Here is a 6,016-nt window from a genome sequence, read left to right as displayed (position 1 = left end):
GTGTTCTTTAATAATTGGAATTATTTAACAACTTGTTTTAAAATGGTAAAATTTCTATTTTATAAGTGAAAGAGTAATCATCTTATTGTACTGATTCCCCACAGAAGCTATTCCTTACCTCTCCATAAGCTTCTCATGTCTCTCACCTTCACCCTCCCATCTGAGCACTTCACATCTTTACTGATAAAACTTGAGACCAATCTTTTGAGCTTGTCTTCATCTCAGAACTCCTTTATGCTTTGTTTTTTTTCCATGTGACTTTTCTCCACTCATAAATCTAAATAGGGTTAAAGAGAGGAAAGGAGTAAGGGATGTTCTTTCAATATGCTGGGATTTATTCATGGCTTTGTTGATTATGAATTTGGATTCTAGAATTACAAGTCCATGTACCTAAATGTCAGTATTATGGAGTGCACAAACCCCTAACTGAGCTATTTATTTAAGTCCTCGGCAGAATAAAGTGGGTTTTCACTATAATCAACTTGAATTATATTTTCCTCTCTCACTTAGTAAATTAGTAGCTTCTACTTAATTTTAGGACTTGAAAAATAATGAAGTGAATAAATGTCCCTTAAAAAAATTAAAATCCAGTTCCATAACAAAATAATTTAAGTGAAATGATCAGGGAGAATTGAGACTATTTAGAAATTCTTTTTATCTCCTTTAGGTAAAGTTGTTGAGTGAAACAATAATTGGTGTACTTTTAAGTGTTCCAGAGGTCACAGATCTAGAACTAGAACTCAAACGCGCTATCATCCAATTCCCTCTTTTTACAAATGAAAGAAATGAGACAGAAGTTGAATGACTTGCCTTTCTTAACTTTTTTTTTTTTTTTTCTGGTTGTATTTATATTCTCAGTGCTTAGCACAATGCCTGACACATATTAAACATTTAGTCAGTTTTTGTTAACTTGACTTGTCCAAGGTCACATAGGTAGTCAATAGTAGTCAGAATTCAAACCCGTGTCCTGTGGCTCTAGCTGCTTTTTTTCCCACTCTATCACATTGTTGAATGCCTAATAGCATATGTGTGGGTCTCTGATTTTCAGTCAGTCAATACATCTGAGGTATCAAGGGTTTCTGTAAAATGTACACACTTTTGGGGCAGCTTCCAATGTGTTGCAATTCAAATATAGATAGCCCAGACCATTCCATAATGTTGTGCTGTACAATTTATCTTTATTTCTCCTTGATATCCTGTATTCTTAGAAGTATTTTGTGGTACTTTATTGAGAGAAAGGAGGTATGTTCATTTGTGAAACAACTTTGACCCTTAAGAACTAGTAGTTGCTATTTGGCATTGTGGGTAAAGTGCTGAACCTCTAACTTCAAATGTGACTTCAGACACATACTAGTCGTGTGACCCTGGGCAAGTTACTTAAACTTTTGTTTGCCCCAGTTTTCTCATCTGTAAAATAATGTGGAGTAGGCAGTGGCAAACCACTCCAGTACCTTTGCCAAGAAAATCCCAAATGGGATCCAAAAGAGTAGGATGTGACTGAAACCAATTAAACAAGTTGCTATTTTACTTAATAGAAGAAAAAGGAGAATTGTTGAAAGAAGGTTACATGAGATATGGGAGCCCTCGAGTACTTTTTGACATGGGAGTCCTTGAGTACTTGACATGACCACTTGTCAAAGAGCAGGAGATTCTGCCCATTCCTTGTCTATGCAGCTGCTGTGTTGATGACCATGAGAACACAAAGAAATTGGAGACCCAGCTCAGAACCTAACTTGGTGACTTTGTAGAAGTCGTAGGGTTCCTATGAATCACCTTCCTAGTTTTGCCCTGGTCTGTGCAACTTGCTCTGGAATTGTGAAACATTCCCCCAATAGCCATGTCGGGTCCTCTATCAGAGACTGCTGTTCCAGGTTCAGGGTATTCTGGTTCCATATTCACAATTCCCTCCCTCTGATCCCCACCTCAATGTGCTTGCCTTTATTAGAAAGGAGACTTAGTTTAGAACAAAAGTATTTAGTGAAATCGTCTGGTGAGAACAGTAGCAATAAAACATTCTTCATAAATTTGGGCCCACTTTCCCACAAATATACCCACAGCTAGTGGTGAAGAGAAGACCTGTAGGGACTGAACATGGAGAAGCACTGTCATAGGAAACATGTCCCCACAGTACATATATAGGGAGCACAGGGCTGGGGCCTGTGTGGGAGTGTCATGGGCCGGAACTCTTGTACTTGAAACAAGGATTCTCACAAGGTGTGCTAATTCAGTGGAATTGATAAGACAATGATTATCTAGTTTTAGCATATTGCTTAATAGTTCTCTAGTTCAGTACATGTACTTAGTACTTAATACAGTTCTACAAGATTCACACCTATGGTAATGTAATTAAAATAGAGCATATAACAGCCAGCAGAGAAGGTACTGAGAAACAGATTCATTCCATCATCCACCTTTGTGGTGGCTGGAGATGAAGCATAAGCCCTTGATTCAAGAGACAGATTCATTTACTTCATCTCATACTACCATGGAGGCAGGCTGTCCTCCTATGATTCTCCACTGGGACTCTTCAAGAAAGCTGGTCCAGGCCCCAGGCAAGGAAACTATATTGTGAAGGAGATAACAAAGGAGTTGAACTTTGGCTATTCTCCGGTGAATTACTTCCCCAGAGACTTCCAGAAAACCTACAAGAACACTACATGGGAGGACACATTTGTAAGGAGCGCTTATATATAGGGCAGCTGGGTGGCACAGGGGATAGAGTGCTGGGTCTGAAGCCAGGAAGACTCGAGTTCAAATCCAGCCTCAGACATGTACTGCATGACCCTGGGCAGATTACTTATCTCTGCCTCAGTTTCCTCATCTGTAAAATGAGCTAGAGAAAGAAATGGCAAACCACTGCAGTATTTTGCCAAGAAAACCTCAAATGGAGTTAAAAATAGACAAGACAAATTGTAGAACAAGAATGACAATGTGTAGGAGAAAACATGGCCAGGAGCCACATCCCTGAAAAGGCAGTATAGATTTCTGACAATGAAGGGTTCTTGATGCCATGTGCTCCTGCTGGACTGCAGTGGGCACTGCTTGATCTGTGGTAGTAGTCTTGTACATGTAGTCTTTCCAAGACAATGCTCCAAATGGATGCTCTCTGTTGGATGTGCATTTTGTTAGGGGCTGTTTCACTGGACAGGCTGTTCTGCTGAAGGGGGCTCTTTCTAGCTCCTGATTTGAGCAGAATTGTTTGGCTCCAGGATTCCATCTGTCATGATTTTTTAGTTCAAAGCCAGAGGAAATATTTCCTTCAGATAAGTGATTCTACCTTAGCCTTGGAACAGCAAAGTTTTTTCTAAGAGAAAACAAAACCTCAGCTTTTCTTAAGTGAGCTGCCTTTTCCCCCTCTTCAGAGACCGTTTATCTTTTCAGCAAGAAATTCTCAGCTCCAAGTGCCCAGCTCTTTAGAATAAGGAGCAGAAATGCTTTTGGTGCTTTCAGTGGTCCGTCCTCTTATAACATCTAAACTTCTTAATAACTGGGATTTGCAGTCTGCTGCCACCTCACTATATTTAGTTCATGGTCAGTATTCCCTGTTATCTCCTGATGATTTTAATTATCTCTACTGGTCCAGCAAAATTTCTGACTTTTCATGTTTATGTCCACATACACACAAAAAAGACTTCTCAAAAGGCTTTGGACTTCCTCCTACATATTTTGTCCTAGAACTTTTCTCATTAGTCTAAATGAGAGAATTTAGATTTTGAGATACTAGAGGTGAACTATGTGTTTATGGGTAAAAGCTACCAGAATTCATAGCACCCCTCCTTTTATTCTAGATATTTTATGTGCATATAATTGTTTACCTATTGTTTCTTTTATTAAGCTATGAATTCCTTTAGGGTAGAGGCTTGGTTTGATTTTTCTTTATCTCCAACAATCAACACTGAACCTTCCACAAGAAGTACTTTTTGACCAGGATTTGTGAATCAAAGATCCTAGCTTCTTCAGCCATGGCGGGGTTGGGAATCAGAAAGGAATTTTAAAGGGTCCTCAACCCCCATCAAGATCGCAAACTATAACAAAGTAGTAATTATTTAAAAATTGGGGTACTAGTTAAAAAAACGATCAGTGGAACTGATTAAACAACAAAGAGAGTCAGACAAACACAACTGCATAACATTTGATAAACTGGAAAAATCCCAGTTACTAGAGGCAAGAATTCACTACCTGGCAAAAATCTGTGGGAATCTAGACAGTAGTCTGACAGAAATGAGATTTTGACTAACACTTCACATCATATGCCAAGATAAACTCTAATGGATATTTGACTTATAAAAAGTTACATAACAAACAAGTTAGAGCAACAAGGAAGAAATTAGTTTTTAGAACTAAGACTAGGGGAAGAATTAATAGCTAAACATGTGATAGGATTAGAACTAAGACTAGGGGAAGAATTAATAGCTAAACGTGATAGGATCACAAGACAAAATGGACAATTTTAATTATATAAAATTTTAAAAGTTTTACAGTTTCAGTAAGAAAAAGTTAGAAAGAAAATAAGTAATTGGGAAAGAGTCTGCAACAAGTTTCTCTGAAAGGTCTAATTTCCAAGTTATATAAAGAACTTATTTTTTTTCCTACAAGTTAATTATTTTTTAATAGCTTTTTATTTTCAAAATACATGCAAATATAGTTTTTAACACTCATCCTTGCAAAAGCCTTAAATAGCAAGTAATCCAATATAGTTCATCTATTTTTTTTTTTTTTTTTTTTTTTTTCCTGAGGCTGGGGTTTAGTGACTTGCCCAGCGTCACACAGCTAGGAAGTGTTAAGTGTCTGAGACCAGATTTAAACTCGGGTCCTCCTGAATTCAGGGCTGGTGCTCTATCCACTGTGCCACCTAGCTGCCCCTAGTTCATCTATTCTTGAAAGCAGTTTGGGATGAGCACCAGAAAGTTACCAAACTGCATGTTAATTGTTGCAGAAATATACTCCAAGGTCTGTAGTCAAAAAAAAAGAAAAAAGAAAAAAAATCTATATGTAAAAAATATATAGTCATTCTTTTCATGGTAGCCCCAACCTGGAAACTAAGGGGCTTTCTTCATATTGATAATTATTTAACTAATTATAGCATGACTGCAGTGGAATAGTTATTGTGCCATAAAAAATGATGAAATACAATTTTAGAAATAACTAAGACTTGCAAAGTAAGTTATTATTTTGTTGTTGTGTCTGATTCTTTGTGACTTTGTGGACCAATTTATCCAGGGGCTTTTCTTGGCATCTTGGTTTGCCATTTTCTTTCCCAGTGGACTCACTGTCAGAATTCTCCACTATGATGTGTACATCTTGAGTAACCTTGCACAGCATAGCCCATAGTTTCATTAAACTACACAAGTTCTTCTACTTCAAGACAATAATCCAGGAGGGGATAGATACTTGATATTTTGACAACATAGAAAAATACAAAGGGGGGAGAAGACTTAATGGCTAAACAGCCATTAATGGATCACTCAAGACAAAATGGACAATTTTTATTATATAAAATTAAAAAGTATGGCCTTTCATTTTTTTGGCTAAAAATTGGCCTTACTTTGGGACTACATTTTGCTACCTTAGAAATGAGTAATAGATATAGGGAGCATTCAAGGAAGATGTCATTTTGTGTTTCTGATGCTTGTAACTTTTTTTTTTTTGACCAAATGCTCATAACTTTTGAAAGAATAAAGCTGTCTTTGAAACATTCTATACTTTCAGACATCATTTCTACATAACTAAGTCCAGTTCTCCTAGAACATAATAAAGTCAGAAGTAGAAATAAGCAGGAAAGAGAAAGGAGAGAAAAAGGAAATTAGTCAGCAGTGTGCACTATGCTTACAGAAATAATTTAAATTCATCAAAGAAAACTGAAAGTCCGATGTGTTCAGAAGGAGTTACGTGCAGGGTCAGGAGACCTGTGTTTGAATACGGGCTCTTGTCTTACTAGCTATTGGACTTTGGCCACATCACTTCATCTCTCTTTTGCTTTCCCCATCTGGAAAATGGAGGCAACAATATTTACACA

The sequence above is a fragment of the Sminthopsis crassicaudata genome, chromosome 5, assembly GCF_048593235.1.
Source record: "Sminthopsis crassicaudata isolate SCR6 chromosome 5, ASM4859323v1, whole genome shotgun sequence".
In the NCBI taxonomy this organism is placed as follows: domain Eukaryota; kingdom Metazoa; phylum Chordata; class Mammalia; order Dasyuromorphia; family Dasyuridae; genus Sminthopsis; species Sminthopsis crassicaudata.
The sequence above is the reverse complement of the archived record's forward strand: the minus strand, read 5'-3'. Positions refer to the sequence as shown.